The 22,993-nt window shown below is 58.8% G+C and overlaps 1 protein-coding gene across 1 annotated transcript in view; it reads left to right on the top strand.

Moving 5' to 3' along the window:
- The first annotated feature begins 9,921 nt into the window (after positions 1-9,921).
- The window catches only part of PHF24 (PHD finger protein 24), a 53,280-nt gene continuing 40,208 nt past the window's right edge, over positions 9,922-22,993 (top strand). The window contains exon 1 of the mRNA XM_050943640.1: positions 9,922-10,295. The gene's annotated coding sequence lies outside the window, so the exon portion shown is untranslated. The remainder of the gene's footprint in view (positions 10,296-22,993) is intronic.

Here is a 22,993-nt window from a genome sequence, read left to right as displayed (position 1 = left end):
TGGTATCACCCAAGAGTTCTGAAGGAACTCAAATGTGAAATTGCAGACCTACTATCTGTGGTTTGTAACCTATCATTTAAATCAGCTTCTGTACCAAATTACTGGAGAACAGCTAATGTGACACCAATTTTAAAAAAGGGCTCCAGAGACGACCCAGGCAATTACAGGCCAGGAAGCCTGACTTCAGTACCGGGCAAACTGGTTGAAACTATAGTAAAGAACAGAATTGTCAGACACAGAGATGAACATAATTTATTGGGGAAGAGTCAACATGGTTTTTATAAAGGGAAATCATGCCTCACCAATCTACTAGAATTCTCTGAAGGGGTCAACAAGCATGTGGACGAGGATCCAGTGGATATAGCGTATTTAGATTTTCAGAAAGTCTTTGACAAGGTCCCTCACCAAAGGCTCTTAAGCAAAGTAAGCTGTCATGGGATAGGAGGAAGGTCCTCTCATGAGTCAGTAACTGGTTAAAAGACAGGAAACAAAGGGTAGGAATAAATGGTCAGTTTTCAGAATGGAGAGAAGTAAACAGTGGTGTCCCCCAGGGGTCTGTACTGGGCCCAGTCCTGTTCAACATATTCATCAATGAGCTGGAAAACGGGGTAAACAGTGAGGTGGCAAAATTCGCAGATGATACAAAACTGCTCAAAATAGTTAAGTCCCAGGCAGACTGTGAAGCTACAAAAGGATCTCACTGAGCAACAAAATGGCAGATGAAATTCCATGTTAATAAATGCAAAATAATGCACATTGGAAAACATAATCCCAGCTATACGTATAAAATTAGCTGTTACCACTCAAGAAAGATCTTGGCGTCATTGTGGGTAGATCTCTGAAAACATCCACTCAATGTGCAGCGGCAGTCAAAAAAGCAAACAATGTTGGGAATCATTAAGAAAGGGAGAGATAATAGGACGGAAAATATCATGTTGCCTCTGTATAAATCCCATGGTACGCCCACATCTTGAATACTGTGTGCTGATGTGGTTGCCCCATCTCAAAAAAGTTTTATTGGAATTGGAAAAGGTTCAGAAAAGAGCAACAAAAATGATTAGGGGTATGAAACAGCTTCCGTATGAGGAGAGAGTAATAAAACTGGGACTATTCAGCTTGGAAAAGAGACAGCGAAGGGGGAATATGATAGAGGTCTAGAAAATTATGATTGGTGTGAAGAAAGTGCATAAGGAAGTGTTATTTACTCCTTCTCATAACACAAGAACTAGGGATCAATAAATGAAATGAATAGGCAGCAGGTTTAAAACAAACAAAAGGAAGTATTTTTTCACACACAGTTCACAGTCAACCTGTGGAACTATTTGCCAGAGGATATCGTGAAGGCCAAGACTATAACAGGGTTCAAAAAAGAACTAGATAAGTTCATGGAGGATAGGTCCATCAATGGCTATTAGTCAGGCTGGGCAGGGATGGTGCCTGTAGCCTCTGTTTGCCAGAAGCTGGGAATGGGTGACAGGGGATGGATCACTTGATGATTCCCTGTTCTGTTCATTCCCTCTGGGGCATCTGGCTTTGGCCACTGTCGGTGGACAGGATACAGGGCTAGATGGACCTTTGGTCTGACCCAGTGTGGCCATTCTTATGTCGTTCCTCCCCCTTCTTGGCCGGCCCCTTAGGCCTCCTCTGGCTCCCCACAGCCGTCAACCTCCCATGCAGCCCACTCTCCACTGCTGGCCTTTCTTCTCTCCTTTTCCACCCAGCGCAGGTGTAGCGGGCTGGGACTAACTGAACAGGGTCCTTAAAGAGGCTGCCCATCCTATTCCAGGCCCCCAGCCCTGCCAGGTATCATCATGGTGCACAGAGATGGTGGGGATCCCGTGGGATGGCAGCCCAAAGCAGGCCGGGTCAGATTTACTGCGTCTGAGGTTTTCTTTTTCCTGTTACACTCATGTTCTCTCCAGCACTCCATGGCAGACCCTGGTTCCCCAGCGGTTGAGTGTGGGGTGGCAGAGAGCCTTGTGTTCAGGGGGAGCACGGGGGTGCAGAGCAGAAGGCCCCACTGTGCAGGGTGACCCACAGCAAAGTGCTTTGTGAGTGAATATTTTCATTCTATCATGAAAGCTGCCCGAATGGCCATTTGCCCCAGTCCCACTCACCCCACTCCTCCATGCTGCCCTTAAAGGGTTCTCAAGGTTCTCAGCATGTTTGTTCTAGCTCTGCGTAAAGATCCCCCAAGGATCTTCAAGGCTGCTCATTTTGCCAGTCCCTGGTTCACCACTTAAGGCAAGTTTCACTGATTTGTTATTTTGCAGTGTGCTTCATTTATCCAGCATCCAGACAAAACTGGAGCCCTGGAGAAGGGGAACAAGACACAGTCCCTGTCCCAAGGAGTTCATAAGCTGCAGCAAGTAATTCCTCAAGTCCAGAACAAGGGTGAGAGGCCAAGGGAGATGGAGTGAGACCTGCCAGGGCTCAGACTGGCATCTCGGAAACTGTCTGGTTTGATTGAGGGCAGGGTGGCTTCTCCGCCACTTAGAATCTCAGGGTTGGAAGGGATCTCAGGAGGTATCCAGTCCAACCCCCCGCTCAAAGCAGGGCCAACCCCAGTCAGATTTTTGCCCCAGTTCCCTAAATGGCATCCTCAAGGATTGAACTCACAACCCTGGGTTTAGCAGGCCAATGCTCAAACCACTGAGCTATCCCTCCCCCCACTGAGGGGCTCTCTTTCTCAGTGAGGTGCTGTGGCTGTACCAGTGGCGAGGGGCTGGATGCAGGGGTCACTGGCAGAGAGTCCCAGGCCTGTGCTGTGTGGGAGACCAGACCGGATGTCAGATGGGTCCCAAGAGGAGAGGAGGTGGCAGGAGCTGGACTGGGACAGGGAGGGACGGTCCAGAGGGAGGGTGGAGGCCAGGGCGAAGTGCAGGGTGGGTAGGCGTGAGCCAGACCAGGCAGCAGCGGGAGATTAGACTGGAATCCCCGAAATCCCCTGCTGGCAGATGGACATGGGAAGGGCGTGGCAGAGCTGGAGCCCTTGACAGGCTGGCAGGGGGCTGGTGCTCCTGGAACTCCCGCCTGGGGGGCAGGGCTGGCGTTACCCCAGGCAGGACGGTTCCAGCCAGGACCATGTCTCTTGCGTCTGGCTCCAGCACCCAGCCTGCCTTGGAGCAAAGGGTGAAGGGCCCAGGCTGCGCTGCTGCAAAGCTTCTGGCTGTCTGGGGAAATCTCGGTGGAGCCCAGCTGTGGCTCTGGAGACCAGGCAGCCAGACTCCAGCATAATTAAAAGACAGACATCAAGGGGCTGGAGGGAAGGAACACGCCATGGGCACCTCTCCCGCCCCACTGCCTCCAGCAGAACTGCACCCCTCGCTCATGGTCAACAGCCAATTTCTGAGCCCAACGGCTGGGGGCTGAACGCAGCCCTTTGTGTCACTCGAGTGGGGGAGCTGTGGGCCAGGTGCTCACATGTGCATCTATCTGCTGGTGGGATTGCCTGTGTCTGTGCCAGGGAGTTTCTCTCGGGGAGGAGGGGGCACGCTGAGGTCTGAGTGAGTGGGTCACTTTGTTTCTGTTAGGGAGGGTTTGTGTGTGTGTGTGTGTGTGTGTTTGGGGGACTACTGGCTATGTGCAGGTATGTGATTCAGTGCATGTGAGCTGCGCTATATGGCTGTGGAGGGACCTGGGGGTTTGTGTGTCTCTCTGGGGGGCATGGGGGGTACATATGTGAAAGCAGGGCGGTCTGTCTGCACTGGCAGGGAGGAGAGGAGTGTTGTGTGGGTGTGTGCCTGCAGAGGGGGTGCATGTGTGTGAATCTGTGTGGAGGAGGGTGTCTGTGTTGGTGTGGAGGGTGTGTGTATGTGTGTATGTGTCCTGGGGTGTGTGTCTGTGTCGGTGTGGAGGGTGTGTGTGTTCGTCCCGGAGTGTGTGTCTGTGTTGGTGTGGAGGGTGTGTGTGTCCCGGGGTGTGTGTCTGTGTCAATGTGTGTGGGGGGGTGTCCCAGGGTGTGTGTCTGTCAATGTGGGGTGGGGGGTGTCCCGGGGTGTGTCTCTGTGTCAGTGTGGAGGGGGGGTGTGTGTCCCAGGAGGTGTGTCTGTGTCGGGGGGGGAGGGGGTGTCCCAGGGTGTGTGTCTTTGTCGGTGTGGAAGATGTGTGTGTGTGTCCCTGTGAAGTGGGGGTTGTGTGCCTGTGTTGGGGTGTGTGTGTGTCCCTGTGAAGGGGGGCTTGTGTGCCTGTGCCGGGGTGTGTGTGTGTGTGTGTGTGTGTGTCCCTGTGGAAGGGGGGGTGCCTGTGCCGGGGTGTGTGTGTGTGTGTGTGTGTGTGTGTCCCTGTGAAGGGGGGGTTATGTGCCTGTGCCGGTGTGTGTGTGTGTGTGTGTGTCCCTGTGGAGGGGGGTGCCTGTGCCGGTGTGTGTATGTGTGTGTGTTTGTGTGTGTGTGTGTGTGTGTGTGTGTGTCCCTGTGGAGGGGGGTTGTGTGCCTGTGCCTGTGTGTGTGTATGTCCCTGTGAAGGGGGGGGTGCCTGTGCCATGTGTTTGCACACATGGACTCGGTGCCAGGTGCCTGGGAACCTGCTGTCCAGGCTCCAAGCCCCCGGCTCCCTGCTGCCTGAGCCTGTCACGCTCCCCCGGCTGGCAGGGCCCGGCTCCGGGCCGAACCGTGGAGGCTGCTCAGTGGGAGGAGGGATAATGTATGAACCTATTAAGGAGGGCGGCTGCCTGGAGGTGCCCAGGGGACGAGTTCAAGGAGACAGACGCGGCTTTGAACCGGCGCAAACTGCCAGTGGCTTCCCTTTGGGTTTAGTTCTGTCACGGGCTTGCCAGGGAGAGCAGCTCCTGGGTAGCAACAGGGATCAGTCACTTATTGTTCATTTTACAGAGTCCCCTCAGTGGGGGTGAGTGAGTGACTGATGACATGGACGACTGCAGCGGGTGGACACCCCTTCCTGCCTGGAGGGGGCTGCAGCTCTAATAGCTGGGCTGACTGGGGAAAGAGCCGCAGCTGGGCCGTGCCCCTATCAGGCCCCAGCTGGCCTGGATAAAGAGGCTGGGAGCCAGGAGCCCAGTCACTTTCTGTCTGTTTGTAGAGGGAGAAGGGCCTGGCTGCAGGGAGCTAGACCCAGGGTACCTGAGTGAAGCAGGGCTGGGGAAAGGCAGAGGAGCTGAGGAGCTCCTGTCTGGAAAGCCTCAGGCTGTGGCCTAGCATAAGGCCAAGAGGTACTGGGGGCTGCAGGGGGCAGCCCGGGGGGTAGGCAAAGGCAGCAGGTCCAAACCCCTTTGCCTGTGATGAGTGGCTGATACTGCAGTCTGCCTCAGTGAACAGGGGCTAGATGGGGACTTATACTGAGGTGAGGTGGGATAGTGGGTGGGGGTTCCCTGGGGAGGGGAGACCCTGAGAGAAAGGGGTTACTGCCAGGGGGCAGCACCGCCGCTAACAGGGCACTGGAGTCCAGGGAGGGACGGAGGGGCCAAGTGGTAGTGGACCACCAGCCTGCAGAGGTCGCTCCAGGTGGGAAATCGAGCTAATTCCTGGGACCAGCCAGCAGGAGGTGCTGCAGGTGTGAGTCTGCATGCTTACAATGACCCAGGTACCCTGAATAGCACATGGCTTGGTGCAAGTCAGAGAGATGATATTTGTTGGTATCACCCCTTGAAAGGAGAAAGGCAAGAGCTACTGCTGGATCCCTGCCCCTGGGGCCAGGCAAAAGCCAGATCTGCTGCAGTCCCCTCCCCCCAGTATTATTCCTATTTTGTACATGGGGAAATTGAGGCACACGGGGGGGGTGAGTTGCTGAAAAGAACTATGGAGTCAGAAGCAGGATCATCTCACAGTCTTGTGCTCAGCCAGCTGTGGGTGACGCTATGGGAGTAGGCTTGGAGGTGATGCGCTATGGGTGATGCTATGGGTGTAGGCTTGGAGGTGACACTACAGGCTGTGGGTGCTGTAGGTTTAGGGTGTTCTGGAAATGAAGCCAAGGCAGGACCCTCTGCCTGGCAAGGATCACCCTGCGGCCCATAAACTGATCCAGGCATCTTCACTGGAGACCAAATGGCTGCTTCACTAGAGAGGTGGGCACTCAGCAATACTTACCCATGTGGTCTGCAACTGGGCACTGTAAGATTAGCTAGCTAGAGAGCTTAGGTAGATTTGCAGGTGTCACGGAGTCACCGGGCGATGCTCTGGAACTGCTCCCCACAAAGCCAGTCAGGACTTTGGGGAGCCTCCTCTCCCTTGGAGCCGACTTGTTCAGGGCAAGAAGCTCACACGTCTTCACCTCCTGGGTCTCTCCTTGGAGCATTCAGCATCCTCTGCCCCTCCGTGCGCTTCCCACAGCGAGCCCGCCCAGGCGGGGTCCTGGGGAAGCCACAGGGTCCTGCACCCCCACTTCACAGTCAGACGTGACTCTCAGCCAGCCAGTAACACAGAGGTTTATTCGATGACAGGAACAGGGTGTAAAACAGAGCTTGTAGATACAGCGAACTGGACCCCTCGGCCGGGTCCATTCTGGGGGTCAGTGAGCCAGACCCCCACGTCTGCACTCAGCCAGCTCCAGACTAACAACCCCTCCAGCCCCTCCTCCTCTGCTCCGTTCCTTTCCCGGGCCAGGAGGTCACCTGATCTCTTTGTCTCCAACACCTTCAGCTGGCACCTTTGCAGGGGAGGGGCCCAGGCCATCAGTTGCTAGGAGACAGAGTGTCAGGCATTTAGGTGCACTGGCCCTTTGCTCTGCCAGATACTTAAGAACTGCCATGGGGACACTGAGGCACCAACACAGTATTCAGAGAAAACATTAAGAACATTCCCAGTTTGTCACAGCAGGAGCTCCTTGTGCCTGGCCAGCTGCCTGGGGCAAGCAGGGGAAATGGGTAAGAGGTGCCACGCTGTTTCTATGGCAGATCCTGGAGCAGCTGGAAACTCAGCCTTGGTGATGCTGGAGACACTGGGGGAAGGAAAGGAATTAAGCGACCTCCAGCTGGGCTGGGAGGAGGCAGGGGTCAGCTCTGGGGCCAGTCTGGCAGCCTGCCTGGGAGTGGGTATCCCCCTGCCGGTGTCTAGAATGTGCCCAAGAAACCTGCTAGTCCTCAGCACTAGTCAGACAAGCTCTGAGAAGGGTGTGATCTGGACCCATCCCCCCCCCACCCACACACGCACACACACATGGGTGCACATACCCCCTGCTCCCCTCTGCTCACAGCAAAGGGGCTTCAGCAGCTGGGGCCCTGAAAGACAAGTGAAGTGAGCAGCACCCGCTGGCCCCTCACAGCGCTCCCCTTGGGAGCAGCTCACATGCCTAGAGCCCAGGGAGCAGAGGGGAGAGTGGGCAGCAACCCGCCTGCAGCACTGCCCCTCAGCCCCACTGCAGTCAGGGGCTGCCCTGGGGTGAAGGAGGGCAGGATTTGGCCCATGTTGTGGGGTGTTTGTGTCATGTATGTGTCTGAGAGAACGGGTTGGGGGGATGCGGGGGGTATAGTTTTGGGGTGATGTGGGGTATATGTTTGGGGGTATAGGACTGTGGATGATATGGGGTGTCGTTTTGGGGGTGATGGGCTGAGGGAAGGAGAAGAAACAAATGTGACAGGAAGAAACTTGGGGGGGGAGGAGCTGGGAGGGGTTAAACTTGGATTTAAAACAGTCTCATCCCTCCCCCTCCTCCCAGCTGCAGAGAGCCCCGAGTGGATATGGCTCTGCCAGTCCCCCATGGCTTGATCAGACCTTTCCTTCTGTGCAGAGAAATACAAAATCCCCTGGTGCCTGCCTGACAGGGGGCGGTGAGCGGCCCTGGCGCTGTTGGTGCAGAAGACGCTACCTCGCCAGGCAGAATGGCTGGGTACCAGGGGTGACTGGGATCCTACCAAAGAGCCAGGCAGGCTGGAGGGAGCAGTTCCTCTCCCAGCACCATTTCTGGGCAGGGCTGAGTGGATCTTGGCCAGGGTTAATGGTGCTGGAGGCCAGGCCTCAGTGCCCTGTGAGATGGGCTCCCCCACTCCCCATGGCTGCATCTCGGAGAAACAACCTCCCCTCCGGCCCCCGCAACGCTGGCTGCAGGGCACTGAGGAGGCAGGGTTGGCAGGCTGTGAGGGGGAGTCCTGGCCAGCTCTCCCCAGCCCACAGGGAGAGGAGAGGATGCGGGAGACCTGGGACCCCTCTCCCTGTGCAGCAGCATCAGCACTGGCACCCAGGAGGTGCCTCTGTTCCCCAAGAGCCTCCCCGGAGATCTGGGGCTCCCCCGGGTGATTAACCCCACCTTGCCCTCAGCCTGGCCATTAGCAGTGATGTCTTCACCTGGGATAACTTCCTGGGATGCATGACACCTCCCACCACCCCACTCCTGGTGCCCCTGGGCCTAGGCCCCCAGGCACCCCAGCCACATCACGCCATGCACAAGGGAACCAGCGCCTTGGGGCTTCGGGCAGGGGCCGACGGGTCCCCAGCCTGCGGCTAATGGCTCCAGTCGGACGGTAAATGCACCGTGAAGTCAGCGCCCTCAGCCCAGCCCTGGGCACCACCAGCCGGTCCTCTGCCTGCTATGGCACCAGACACAGGACACAGACAGGGAGCGGCTGCCACTGTAGGGTTGGCATCCCATGGTGTGGGCAGCAGCTGGGCATGAGGCGGGTGTGGCTGGTGATGCCCTGGCCCTCAGCACCAAGCACACATGCTGCCCTGGCCTGCTGAGGGAGCAGCTGGCTGGTGGCAGAGGGAGCTGGGAAAGGAGGGTCCTGGCTCCATAAGCACAGAATAGGCTTTTGGGGGATCAATAAAAAAAAAAGACCATATGGGGGATCTCACCCAGCCCCCACCAGCCCCAGGACACTGCCCCAGCTCCCCTCCACCCACCCCAGGAGGCTGGCCCAGCCCCCCTCAGCCCGAGAACCCTTCCCCGCTGCCCAGCCCGGGCCCCTCCCCAGCTCCAGCCACCCACCCCAGGAGCCTGACCCAGCCCCCCTCAGCCCAGGCCCCTCCTCAGCTCCAGCCCCCCACCCCAAGAGCCTGGCTCAGCCCAGGCCCCTCCCTAGGAGCCTGACCCAGCCCCGCTCAGCCCCAGGACCCTGCCCAGCTCCCAGTGTGGGTCTGTCCTGCTGCCCCTCTGTTCGCACTGCCCCACTGCAGTTCTGCCCCGTGAGTGCTAGGGGCTGGATTCTGGTTCAGAGCAGAGAGGAGAGAAGCTGCTGGTTCCCTGTAGGGTGTGGGGGGGTGTGGATCAGCCCCAAGATGGGGCTGACCCCCCCAGCTCTGCCAGTGTCCCTCCATCCTGCCTCACTGCTGTCCCAGCCCTGGGCTCGCAGACACCCGTCACCATCTCTGTCAGAGCCCTTCCATCCAGGCCTCCACTCCTAGTCCTCTCCCAGTTACTTCCTCATGTGGCCAACCCTGTGGCCCATTCAAAAGAATGAGAATCCGCCAAACTCATTTCACTTGTGACCTAGCCTGGGATTTGCTCCCAGCTCTGCAAGGGAGATGGGCCAATTCCCAGAGACCCCCCGACCGGCTGACGTGTGGCAGGGGCCAGGCGGTATGAGCTGCATGCCGAGGGCGTGCAGGGCCTCAGTTAGCTGCATCCAGCTCCCCGTGACCTTCCATTCGCTGGAAGGCCAGGAGAGAACCCGGCATACAGGAGAGACCGATCCTGCCCTGGCCACAGGGGCGTGGGCTGGGGATCCCTCAGCCGGCCCTTTCCAGCTCTGCTGCTCTGGCTCTGGGAAGGTACCTCTCTAGGCAGGGAAGGGTTAAAGCCCCCAAAGGCTGCGGGATCTTCTGGGCTGGGGCTGGGGCTGGGAGGGGGGCTGGGTGGGACAGGGAGAGGCTGGGCTGACCTTGCTCGGCTCTTTCCTGAGTGGATGCAGTCCCGCGCTGCAGTCCTTGAGGTTGTCACTAATGAGAGCAGCTCAGCCTGGGAGCCAGAGACATGGGGAAGGATTTTATTGGTATGTCCCAGCCAACGTCAGACTGGTTAAAAACCCGCTTCATCTCCCAGCGAGGCATCTAGCGCAGCTCAGGCAGTAGCTGGTACAGGGCCAGCAAGCCAGGCGGCATCTGCTCAGCCCTGCTTCCTGCTCGCAGCCGTGTGCACGCGCGCTAGGCTCTGCCACCAGCTGCCAGCATCTTCCTCCTCTAGCATCCTCCGGCAGCATCTGCTCTGGGTACCAGCCTCCCAGCTCCAGTCGCAGGCATCGCCTCTCTGGGCACCCACATCCCGGCACCCCCTCTCTGGGGCAGCGAGGGAGCCCCCCAGGGATGCAGTGAAGGCGGGCACGGAGGAGGCGATTGGGAGAAGCAGACGGAATGGGCACAGTGCAGGCAGCTCCTTAGGGCTCGCGGCGCATCCGGATCCCCTCTCCGGTAAGTGAGGCGTAGCCTCTGTCCGGGGGAGCAGCGCCGAGCCTGCTGCGAATGCCCGGCGGAGAGCGTTTGGGAACTCATTAGTGACAGGGCGGGGCACGTCGCCCCGCTGGCCCCCCTCCTCTCCAGAACAGGCACCCCGCTCGCTGGCCTGGGGAGCAGGGGTTCAGAGCCAGTCTGAGCCGGTGGGGGACCTGGCCTTGGTGTCGCCTTGGGGTGGAAAGTCAGACACCAGGGCCAGTCGGTTGGCTCTCTCCCTTGGGTGCAGGGTCCCAATGTGGGTACTGGCCTGAGGGGGTCTCAGGTGGGCGTGGGAGCTCCGTGCAAACGGGGGGAGGGGTGCTGAGTGTGCTGTAGGGCAGGGGACCGTGCTGTCTTGGTATTTCTGCTGCCCTCTGGGAGATGGAGACATGCGACAGAACAACAAAATCTCCTGAGCCCGCAGAGCCAAGCCTCCTGCCCTGGGGCCGGGGTGCCATGCTGCCCTGAGCCCCATCGGCTGCTTTGCTGCAAGCTCAGCAGCCTGGGAAAGCCCCATTTCGAGCTGCTCCACACCTTCCCTTCCTGCTGCTGCTTGAATCTCGTTCGAGTGACCTGGGTGCTGGGGAAGGTGCTGGCAGGCAGCCCTGGGGCTAGAATCCCCAGCTAGCCACAGAGCAGGGGCAGCTTGGGCACTGGCTGGGTCCCTATGCCCGCGGGGGCTGCCACATGGGTCCCAGTAAAGCTCAGAGCCAAGGTGGGCAGGCAGAGCCAGTGGAAATAGCGTTCTGGGCCCCTCAGCGCTGCCTCCAGAACCCGCCTTTGTTGAGCCACGCAGGCCCGCCTGCCCCTGCCTACGCCCAAGTCAAGCGAAGGGGGCCAGCAGCCGGGAACCAGCTGCCCTGCATGGGCCAGGCACGGCTGCTGGTCAGTCCCTCTGCCCCCCTCTCCCGCAGGCGACCCTGCAGCGCAGCCCCGGCGCGAGCAGAACCACGCTGGGTGAACAGAGCCGGGGGCCCTGCCCGAATGAAGCAGGAGCAGGGGGTGCGGGGAGCGCCCCTCTTGGGCTTCCCAGGAATGCTAGCCCAGCCTCCAACTGGCGCAGGTTACCGGCCCATGCTGCCTGCTCCCCAGTCTCCAAGAAGGGGCCGATGCTGAATGCTTCAGAGGAGACTGTAGCCCTCTCCCAACCCCCCTGGCCGTGGGGGAATGGCCCTGAGCCCAGCTGGGGGCACAATGGGCCCTGAGACCCTGTCCCCTCTCCAGGCACCCGCAGTGCCCCCAGCCCACCCAGAGCTGTCCCTTGTTGCCCTGCGCATAGGTGGGGCTGTCAGCCCCTCCTGGGCCATGCCCCACACAGGGACCCCAACGAGGCCAGGTCTCAAGGTCATTCCTGCCCTCCTGGGGAGTGTGAGCCCACAGCTCACTGCTAAGCCCCAGGGGCAGTGCCCCTGCAAGGTCCGTCTCACCTTGGCAATGCCCAGACATGGGCTTCTCACACTTCTACCCTCCTGGGCCATCACCCGGAGTCACTTCTGGAGCTTCTCCTGGCCTGAAGTCTGTCTGTCCGTCTGCCCCAACCAGGGACAGGCACTTCGGCCCTGGGGCAGCATCACTGGCTCCAGGTGCCTACCTCAGCCCTTTCCTCACCCGGCCTGCATCGGCTGGAATCCAGAGAGCGTCGCGCGGTGACTCGCTCCCAGCCCTTCCTTCCCACGGGACCGTCAGTGCTCCCAGCTCCCTGCTTCCCCAGCTGGACACACCTCATGCTCAGCAGCTCTTCCTGGCTCTCTCTCGCCCTCCCTTCACCCCTGGTGACCCTCCCTGGGCTGCCCCAGCCCTCCCCAGCCTCTGACTGCTGCCTCCCCTCCGCGCCCCCAGCACCCTGCACACACGCCAGCCCATGAGCTGGGAGGCCGGGCAGCCACGGGCTCCAGTGGGGAAAAGCGAGGGGTGAAGTGACAGGTGGCAGAGCCGACAGGGGCAGGGTGCATGCCTGGAGCAGAGGGAGCCTGCGAGCTCCTGGGCTCCCTATAACAGAGCAGTGACCGTCCCGCTGCCCTGCTCCTCCTCCCCGGGGCACTCAGTGACAGTGACCCGGCACAGCGCTGCATCCGACGGGGCACCCAGCTGCATCCTCCTCCACGAGCCACACAGCAGCTTCCACAGGCCACCTCCTCCAGCCGCACTCTCCCCCGGCCAGCGCAGGCACCAGGGCCCTGCTGCCAAAGCAGGGATTCGGGGTAGGCAGCAGGAGGTGTCTTTCCTTCTCCACCTTGTGCCAGCCTGGACGTCTGGCTGCCATGTGCTCCCCCCATGTGCCCCTCACTGAGTATAAGGGAAGCTGCTGCCCTGGCACAGAAACCATCACTGCGCCGTGCAGGGTGGCCACCAGCAGGGGCAGAGCATACACCCACTGTCAGGGAGGCCTGCCCAGCCGGGGATCTCCTCCAGCCGTGGGCCGTCAGGGAAGCTGCCCTGACATGGTGGGGAGACCCAAGGAGGGAGGGGGAGCTGCACCCAGACCAGTCTGAGCTGCTGGAGGAGATGCCAGCCCCAGGGACAACCTGACTGCCAGCCCCCCGCACCCCAGTGTCTGACAGACCCAGCACAGAGACACGCAGGGGCAGCTGGCTTCCCTCCTTCCCAGGGGCTTTCCCCCGAGGGGGCGAGATCAGAGCTCCTTCCCTCCCCACTCCAGGGAGTGCTGCACAGAAAGCCCTGAGGGCCCCATGCAGATGCCAGCTTTGAGCCAACATTTGCACTAGTGACCGGGCCCAGTTACTGGAGTAGGGGCAGGGTGCAAACCCACAGTGAGAACAGGCACCTCTCCGAGGGCAGGAGGGCGGAGCCGGCTGTAATCAGCCCAGCACAGGTCCGGCCGGTCACGTTCCAGGGCGGGCGGGAGAGGAACGCTGAGGGGATCCATCGTGCTGAGCACTAGATGTCACGGAGTGTGGGGAGTCCGGCCCTGCACCCCTCTTCCTGGGACCCACAGTGACTCTCAGCCAGCCAGTAAAACAGAAGGTTTATTGGACAACAGGAAAGCAGGTTACAGCAGAGCTTGGAGGCACATCAGGACCCCTCAATCCAGCCCCTCTGGGGTCCAGGAAGCTTAGCCCCTTGAATTCCAACCACCCAGCCCAAAACCGAAACTGACCAGCCCCTCCTCCAGCCGGCCAATTCCGTTGTCCAGCTTCCCGGGCCAAGGTGCTAACCCCCTCCCCCTTACCTGGCTCAGGTTACAGGCTTAAAGAACCTGTCCCTCACCTAAAGACATCCCCAGCTCTCCCATCCCCCACACATCACACTAGACTGCAGGGGACAGACAGATGGAGCCCAGGCAAAGCCCAGCCAGATGGGCTGGAGGGCGCAGGCCCACCGTGGGGGCTGGAGACGAGAGGTCAAACCCCAGGACACCGTCTTCAGAGCAAGGGCTGATGCTGAACTGCAGCAGCCTGGGGTGGATGGTTCCCCCCTGGGGTCCCAACTCCACGTTACCTTTCGCTTAGGGCTGCGGCCTTCCGTGCTTTCCTTCTCCACACAAAGGCCACAGGCTGAGTTCTCATTAACTCACCAGATGCAGCCTGAGACCTCAGGAGCAACTCAGCCTTAACAACCAGCCCTGTGCTCACAACCTGACCATGACAACCCAGCGCTGGGCTCTCCGCCTGACAATAACAACCAGCCCTGTGCTCACAACCTGACCATGACAACCCAGCGCTGGGGCTCTCCGCCTGACAATAACAACCAGCCCTGTGCTCACAACCCGACCATGACAACCCAGGGCTGGGCTCTCCGCCTGACAATAACAACCAGCCCTGTGCTCACAACCCGACCATGACAGCCCAGCACTGGGCTCTCTGCCTGACAATAACAACCAGCCCTGTGCTCACAACCCGACCATGACAACCCATGTTTTGTTGTTGTTATTGTTTTGCTCCGCTTTTTTATTCTTTGTGCTCTGCCGGTGACATATTTCCCCTCGCCCCCATGTGTCTCGATATTTTCTTCCTCTCATCTGGTCACCCTACCCAGGCCTGGACTAGCTGCTGATGGAAATGGTGCCAGACCCCAGACCCCCAAACTGTCCTGCCTTCAGCAGCAGAGCACAGGCAGGCAAGACGTTTCAGTACAGCACCCTGCCACCCGCTCTCGTCTCTAGGCAGCGGGGCATGGCCCCTCCAGATTCCGGACTGGGATTTCAGAACAAGGGCCCAGCCCCACTGACTCCATGCCAGTGTCAGGGAGCCCTGGCCAGGCTGGGGTAGAGCATGGGGAACCCTGGTGGTGCCAAGGAGAGCAGAGTTGGTTGCACCCTGGGGTGGGCTCAGGGCTATCCAGGTGCTGTGCAGATGGACGGGCCAGGGTGGGCCCAAGACGCTCACCACCTCGGAGATGGCCAGGTGCCTGTGCAGATGGGCCAAGTGATGCACACATTCAGGGGCCTGCGGCTAGGTGCAGGGGATGGCAGCGACCTTCAGGCATTGCTGCCAGGGCAGGGGCTGGCGGGGTGTGATGGAGCAGGAAGCAGGGCGGATTTGACCTGGGAATGTTGCAGGGGAGTTACATTGGGGATGGGGGACTTCCCTTGAAGGAAGATCCCTGAGCTGTAACCTCAGCCAGGAGAGGGGTGGGGAGAAGTGACACCCACTCTCTGCCCAGGAGACTGGACAAAGGAGAGGAGGAGCTGGGGGAAAGGGGGAGAGAGCTGCTGGAGGGATTTTGGTTTCAATTGTGTGCTGGGTGGTGGAATGCAGGGAACCCCAAGGCTGGGGTCTAAGCTGCCTGTTCCTCCGCCCCCCCAAGGATTTGACTGAGGGGTCCTGGTTGTACCTACAAGCTCTGTTTTAGCCTGCATTCCTGTTGTCCAATAAACCTTTCGTTTTACTGGCTGGCTGAGAGTCCTGGTGAATCCCAGGAAGAGGGGGATGCAGGGCCCTGACTCCCCCACACTCTGTGACATGGGCTAAGAGTGGGACCTGGCAGGGAGGGCAGCTCTGAAGGTGGCAGGGCCGGGCGCAATCGTTTTACAGGTCAGAACTGGCAGCGGGAAGGTGCTCGACGTGGTGCCAGGGCTGGGTCTGTTACCTTCCACTGGAACAATCCCTCCTCCCTCAGCCCAGCCCCTCACCCCCCCCCCACCACACTGACTGCACCAGCCATTCCCATAGCAATTCCATGCCCTGCAGACCCCCCACCACCACCAGCTCTCACCCCCCAGCCCCTGGCACTTTCCTACCATGGACCTTGTCACGTGAGCGCCGATCCCAGCCCCTCTCCATGTCTCAGTTTCCCCCCCCCCAAGGGGGGCATCTCCATCCTGCCTTGCTCTGTCAGGGGAAGCCAGGTGCAGGCATTGGGCTGGGGGGCTGGGGAAGGGAAAAGGGGCTTTTACTAGGGGGACACAAAGCAGGAGAGACCTGCCATCATGCAGGTGCCTCTCCCAGGAGCTGAGCCCGGGGGGAGCCGAGGGGCGTTTTTAATGCCATCTGCAGTGGAGGCCGCCCAGCGGGGAAATCTCCTGGAGGGGAGCCTGGGCTGAGAGAGCCCGGGCGGGAGGGAGTCTGAGCTGGCCCCTGTCAGGCAGCTGGCTGAGGTGGCAGCTCCTCTCTCCAGCGTGTCTTTGATGGGGCTGCCGGGCCAGGCACTGGGCAGGGCAGGGGTGATGAGACCCACCTGGGGCCACCCCCTGGGGTTTAGGGAACCATGTTCTTCACCCCGGGGAGAGGTGAGGCCTGACGTGCCCGTGCACAGAACCGGCCATACCAGCACTACGCCACCCCCCAGGCACAACCCCTGAACCCCCACCAGTGCCTGAGCCCTGCCCCAGAAGGGGGGTCAGTCCCCACAGCCACTCTGCCAGGGTGGGGGGGGTGTCCCCGAGGTGGGCTCTTATCCCCTAGGAACCAGGCTGTGACTCGCCAGCTTGCCTCGTGGGATCTCAGCCAGCCAGCAGACCATGCTGGCTTCCCACCGCTGCAGGCCTGAGCCCCCCTGCCACCAGCTCAGCCCTTCTAGCCATGTGTGGGTCATGCACATGCACCCCGGCGCCACAGGTCAGGGGCTAATGTGCCCTGGCGGGAGGGAGACAAGAGGCAGTGCCGGGGCGGGTGCTGCAGAGGGGAAGGTTCTCACACCCAGAGCGGATGTGCTGAACACGTGAAGGGAGCGGGGAGAGACGCAGGCCCCGGAGGTTGGCTGGACCCAGCGCCTGGGTGGGTGAGAGCCCGGGAGAATCGTTGCAATGCACGGGGAGTCCAGGGAGCGCCGGGGAGACTGTGACACAGAGAGCGTGGGCTCCAGGGACCGAGCCCAGGGCAGGGGTAGCTGCACCAGCTGCCTTTGCCTGCCCCGAGGGCCTGGGCGCTGACCCTGGGGTACGGGGAGCGCAACCTGAGAGAGGGATGCTGCAGCCTGAGGTTCTAGCCATGTTGTTTGGTGTTCCCGTAAAGCCAGGCCCGGGGCCGCGCCAGTCTGTAGTAGTGGCAAGGGGGTGGAGGCCGGGGTGGTGGGAGCCCTGAGCCCTCGGCCAGGCAGGGAGGCACAGAGAGAGCTCACAATGCTCCGAGACCATGAGAGCGTGGAACAGGCCCTGTGCCCCGTAGCAGCTTTGCCAGGAGGGAGGGCTTGGCAAAGGGGTCCCGGGGCTGTGGGAAGAGCCCACACAGGTGGGGGGCTGATAATAAATACAGGGGAGTCGTCTGTTCTGGCTGGGCAGGGCTGCCGGTGAAGCCGAGACGCTTTGCTGTTGGCTGGAGACAGGGAGCGCCGAGGCTGCCGGCTAAGGAGATTCTCAGCCCAGCCTACGGCAGGCCAGCGTGGGGGGTGAGGAGTGATTGGGAGGCCCAAAGAGGAGATGTTGGTCTCGGCCTCAGCAAAGGAAAATCAATAATTTCTCTGGCAATAGATCAGCGTGGTGCAGCCATGGAGGCAGGCGAAGGACATGGCTCCTTTAGCACCAGCTGCCTGCAGCGGGCAGGAGTCAGACGGGCACTGCCCCTGTGGGACTGGGGACTGGCACTCTGACTGGTGGTACTGTTACCCTGAGGAGTGCTACTGCACTTGGAGTACTGTTACTTGGGGTATGGACAGGGTTGTTTGGGGTATTGTTACTGGAGCATGGACAGGGTTGTTTGCGGGTGCTGTTATTTGCAGTATAGTTACTCCAGACACATTGATATGGGATACTGATACTGTACTTGGAGTACTGTTCTTCAGGTACTCTCACCTCTAGCACCGTTGCTGTTGTAAAGGGCACTGCTACTGGTATTTAGAAGACTGTTACTTGGGTACTGTTCCTGTTGTTGAGGGTACCAGTATTGGTACTCATCTGCTGTTACTTGAGGCACTATTACTGTTATTCAGGGTATTGGTGGTGTTACTCTGAGGGCTGTTTCTCAGGGTACCGGTACTCAGAGGGCTTTTACTTGGGGTATTGGTGGTGTTACTCTGAGGGCTGTTTCTCAGGGTACCGGTACTCAGAGGGCTTTTACTTGGGGTATTGGTGATGTTACTCTGAGGGCTGTTTCTCAGGGTACCGGTACTCAGAGGGCTTTTACTTGGGGTATTGGTGGTGTTACTCTGAGGGCTGTTTCTCAGGGTACTGGTGCTCAGAGGGCTGTTACCTGGGATGTTGGGGTGTCTGCATCTCTCCAGCACCTGCTGACAGGGCAGCGCAGCGTGTGGGGGAGGCGAGGCTGGTGAAAGCAAATTAGCCGAGGATTCCCGGAGGTGGCTGCCCACACAGACGCAGACAAGAGACACTGCGTTGCCACTCACACACCCACCTTGCCTTCCCTCTCCATGCACGCCTCTCTGGAAAGCACGTATCAACCCGGTGGGCTGGGTTCCAGACGGGGCTGGGGGTGCATGAATACACACCTCTGCGGGTGCATGTGTGTGAATACACACCTCTGTGTGTGTGAATACACACCTATGTGTGTGCATGTGTGTGAATACATGGCTCTGTGTGTGTGTGAATACACACCTATGTATATGCATGTATACATGCTTCTATGTATGCCTGTGTGTGAATACATGCCTCTGTGTGTGCATGTGTGAATACACACCTATGTGTATGCGTAAATACACAAATCCCTGTGTGTGCATGTGAATATACACCTCTTTATGTGTATGTGCCTGAATACATGCCTCTGTGTGTGTGTGTGAATACATGCATCTGTGTGTGCATGAATACACACTTCTGTGTGTGCACACATGTGAATACTCACCTCTGTGTGTGTATGTGTGTGAATGAACATCTTTCTGGGTGCATGTGCATGTGTGGGTGCATGAATACATGCCTCTGTGTGAATGTGAATGGGAGGTGTATGAAGACACACCTGGGTGTGTGTTTGTGTGTGAACATGAAAATGCCCCTCTGTGTGTGTGAGTGTGCAAGAAAACAGCCCTCTGCGTGTGAGTGTGCATGAATATATACCTGTATGTCTGCCTGAACACACAAGTGGCCATGAACATGTCCTGGTGCATGTGTGTCTTTGTAATTCTACCGCAGGCATGTCTGTGCGTGTGACTAGAGAGATGCATGTGAGTGTGTGTATGTGTGGTTTTTGCCTGGGTGTGTATGATCATGCCTCTGTGCACGTGTGTGCAGTAGTCAGTGTTTGGGGGAGGCTATACGCCTGGCTGAGTGTGTTTGTGCAGAATTATGTCTGGGGATCTGAGCACAATAGAGTGTGTTTACAGGTGTGTGTCTGTGTGCAGTGTGTGGGTGTCTCTGATTGTGTCTACAGCAGACCCTGGTGAGCTCTCACTGACTGGAAGAGCCATTGCCGAGCACCATATTTTACAGCTTAGCGAGCAGGCAAACAAACACGATCAAAGCCGCTCATGTCTGCTCATTTCCTTTGACAAGTGCCGTGTAGCTGTAATTATTTCAGATGATACTTCCTAGCACAGCGGCGAATGCAATGGGGCGTATTTTATACAGCAAGGCAGGCTCAGCTGTGTGTTCTCTCACTACAGCTCCTGCTTCTCAGGACTTTTCCAGCCCAAGAACCGTAATAACGATTGTCCAGGCCCTGTGGGCCCATTAGCTTATCTAGTCTGACCCTCCTGCAGCTCACAGGCCAGGACATTCCCCTTGTTCCCCCTGCCTTGAGCCCAGGAACGGGTTTGGCTAATGCACCCTCCGGCTGGATGCGAAGACCCCAAGAGATGGGGAATCCGCCACGTCCCTGGGCAGGTTGTGCCAATGGTTAGTGACCTGCATTGTTCAACATTTGTACCTCCCCTTGTTGGAACTTGTCTGGCTTCAGCTTTTGTTCCACCCTTGTCTGCTAGACCAAAGAGCCGTTGGTACTGGGCTTTTCTCCCTGGGGAGGTGCGTCAAGCCGCCTCTCAGGCTCTGTTGATAAGCTGAGCAGATGGCACTCATTAGGGCTCTCTCGTTAAGGCATTTTTCACCAGCCCTCAGATCAGTTTGGTGGCTCTTCTCTGCTGTCTGCAATTTTTCAGCATCCTTTTTAAACAGTGGCTGCCAGAATTGGATGCAATGTCCAGCCCTGGTCCCACCAGTGCCGCATGCAGGGGGAAAATCCCCCCACACCTGTTCTCCTCCCGGCCATACAGCCAGGGATCGCATTCGCCCTTTTGGCCACAGCCTTGCCCTGGAAGCTCGTGTTGGGCTGTTTGTCCGCTCTGCCCCAGTCGCTGCTTCCCAAGGCACAGCCCCGCTTCCATGGGTCTGGCCGCATGCCCTGGTCCTAGGGGTAGAACTCCGCCTGGCTGTATTAACCCACTTCGCTTTTCACAGGCCCAGCTTACGCAGCGACCCCGATCGCTCAATGTGGCTGCCTGGCCGCGTCACTGTTTGCCACTCCGCCAGTCTGTGTGCCAGCCGCACGTCTTACCAGCAGGGGGATTATATTTACTGCCCGATCGGGGCGGGGGGACAGGGGGACGTTGAAAAGCATCAGGCCTAGGACTGAGCCCGGCGGCATCCTGCCAGGACCCCATTCGATGAGGATTCCCCCTCCTGTAGCCAGCCCTGAATCGGTTACTGTGGGCGCCGGTGATACTGCGCTCGCTTTTTAATCAGAATATCTGTGTCCTTGAGCTCTTACAGCGCTGCGGCGGGGCGGGCCCGGGCTGCCGGCTCTCAGCACGGCTGTGGCTGCGGATTAGCAGCGTGGGAATTAGGGCGGTTCTGCTCAGTGTTTGTGTGCACATACGCACCTCTTCCTGCGGTGCTGGTGGGGGTGCCTGCTGCTGTGTGTGTGTGCGGGAGTGTGTGTGTGTTTACTTGCTCTGTGTGTGTGCTTGTGTGAGGGCAGTGTGTGGGTGTTTCTCAATGCGCATATGTATGAAGGCAGTGTGTGTGTGTCTTTCTCAGTGTATGTGTTTCTGAGTGTGTGTGTGAAGGCAGTGCATGTGTTTCTCAGTGTGTGTGTGTGTGTGTGTGTGTGTGTGTGTGTGTGTGTGTGTGTGTGAAGGCAGTCTGTGTTTGTGTGTGTGTGAAGACAGTGTGTGAGAGCAGTGTGTGTATGCATGAAGGTAGTGTGTGTGTGTGTGTGTGTGTGTGTGTGTGTGTGTGTGTGTGTGTGTGGATGTGAGGGCAGTGTGTGTGTTTCTCAGTGTGTGTGTGAAGGCAGTCTGTGTTTGTGTGTGTGTGAAGACAGTGTGTGAGAGCAGTGTGTGTATGCATGAAGGTAGTGAGTGTGTGTGTGTGTGTCTGTGTGTGTGTCTGTGTGTGTGTGTGTGTGGGCAGTGTGTGGATGTGAGGGCAGTGTGTGTGTTTCTCAGTGTGTGTGTGAAGGCAGTGTGTCTGTGTGTATGTGAGGGCAGTGTGTGTGTGTGTTTCCGTGTGTGTGAGGGCAGTGTGTGTGTTTCTCAGTGTGTGTGTGAAGGCCGTGTGTTTCTCAGTGTGTCTGTGTGTGTGAGAGGGCAGTGTGTGTGTGTGTTTCCGTGTGTGTGAGGGCAGTGTGTGTACGCATGAAGGCAGTGTATGTGTTTCTCACTGTGTGTGTGAAGGCAGTGTGTGGATGTGAGGGCAGTGTGTATGTGCTTCTCAGTGTGTGCGTGGGAGAGTAGTGTGTGTGTTTCTCAATGTGTGTGTGTGAAGGCAGTGGGGGGGCAGTGTGTGTGTTTCTCAGAGTGTGTGCATGTGTGAGGGCAATGTGTGTGTTTCTCAGTCTGTGTGTTTCTCAGTGTGTGTGTGTGTGAAGGCAGTGGAGGGGCAGTGTGTGTGTTTCTCAGTGTGTGTGTGTGTGTGTGTGAGGGCAGTGTGTGTGGATGTGAGGGCAAAGCGTGTGTTTCTCAGTGTGTGGGGGTGCAGTGTGTGTGTTTCTCAGTGTGTGGGGTGGGGGCAGTGTGTGTGTTTGTGTGTGGGGGGGCAGTGTGGGTGTTTCTCAGTGTGGGTGTGTGAAGGCAGTGTGTGTGTGTTTCTCGGTGTGTGTGTTTCTCAGTGTGTTTGGGGGAAAGTGTGGGTGTTTCTCAGTGTGGGTGTGTGAAGGCAGTGTGGGTGTGTTTCTCGGTGTGTGTGTTTCTCAGTGTGTTTGGGGGGCAGTGTGGGTGTTTCTCAGTGTGGGTGTGTGAAGGCAGTGTGTGTCTGTTTCTCGGTGTGTGTGTTTCTGAGTGTGTTTGGGGGGCAGTGTGGGTGTTTCTCAAAGGAGTGGCGGGAGCCTGAGACCCACATGTGCAGCGTGAGCAGTGAGCAGCCCCACTGCACAGGGCCCCACGCCGCCTGCCGGCAGGGCCGGCTTTAAGCCAATTCCACCAATTCCCCAGAATCAGGCCCCGCGTCTAAGAGGGCCCCGCGCCCAGTGAGAATCTCTTCCCTGGCTAGAGACACCTTTTTAATTTTTACTCACCTGGCGGCGCCTTGGGTCTTCAGCAGCAATTCAGCAGCGGGTCCTTCAGTGCCATCGAAGACCTGGAGCAAGTGAAGGACCCGCCACCGAAGTGCCGCCGAAGACTCGGAGCACCGCCGGTGAGTACAAGCCCAATGCGCTTTTTACATTTTTTTTTTTTTTTTTAATATATAGACATCCCTGCCAGGCCCCGTCGAAACTCTTCAAATTGGGCCCCGCACTTCCTAAAGCCGGCCCTGCCCGCCGGTGCCCCCTTGCCCCAGCTGTGCTCATGTCCTCTCCCGGTGCCACCATGGCCCTGTCGCCCACCCGCCTGTCCACGCTGCTGCTTCCCCCAGCCAGCCCACGGCGCTTCCAGCAGCTGCTGTCTGCCAGCCGCACGCCCTGGGCCTCCTTCCTTGCATGGTTCTCCTGGCGCTGGGCCGATGCTCCCGGCTGGGCCTGCAGCATCGCTCTCCCAGGGCCTGGGCTCGGCAGCGCCTCCCCCGGCTCTCCCCTCCCTCATCAGTGGGCCATGCCACAGGGAGGGGCGCTGCTTTCCAGGGGATCTGGGCCCCTCTCCGCTCCCTCCGCCCTGCGGGGCACTAGGACTCCGCGGGAACGCTGCAGTGGGGGGGCCCAGGACCTGCACACGACTCCCCCAGCAGAGCATCCGCAAATCACCTACCTGCCAGCCCCGGCCTCGGGAGCCTGGGTTGCCCTGGCAACCGGGGAGGAAATCAATAGATTGATTTCTATTGCAGAGCGCGCAGGGAGATGGGCAGCGCTTTGGGGTGCGGGGCCGCCAGCTGGCCCAGCAGGAACACGGGGGTGGGGTGCACATGTGATGTGGGGGCAAGCTGGGGACAAGCAGGGGGTGCCGAGTCGCCTGGGTGACCCCGGGTC

Source organism: Gopherus flavomarginatus, chromosome 3 (genome assembly GCF_025201925.1).
Source record: "Gopherus flavomarginatus isolate rGopFla2 chromosome 3, rGopFla2.mat.asm, whole genome shotgun sequence".
Classification (NCBI taxonomy): Eukaryota; Metazoa; Chordata; order Testudines; family Testudinidae; genus Gopherus; species Gopherus flavomarginatus.
Note: the sequence above shows the minus strand (reverse complement) of the source record. Positions and strands in the feature narration are given on the sequence as shown.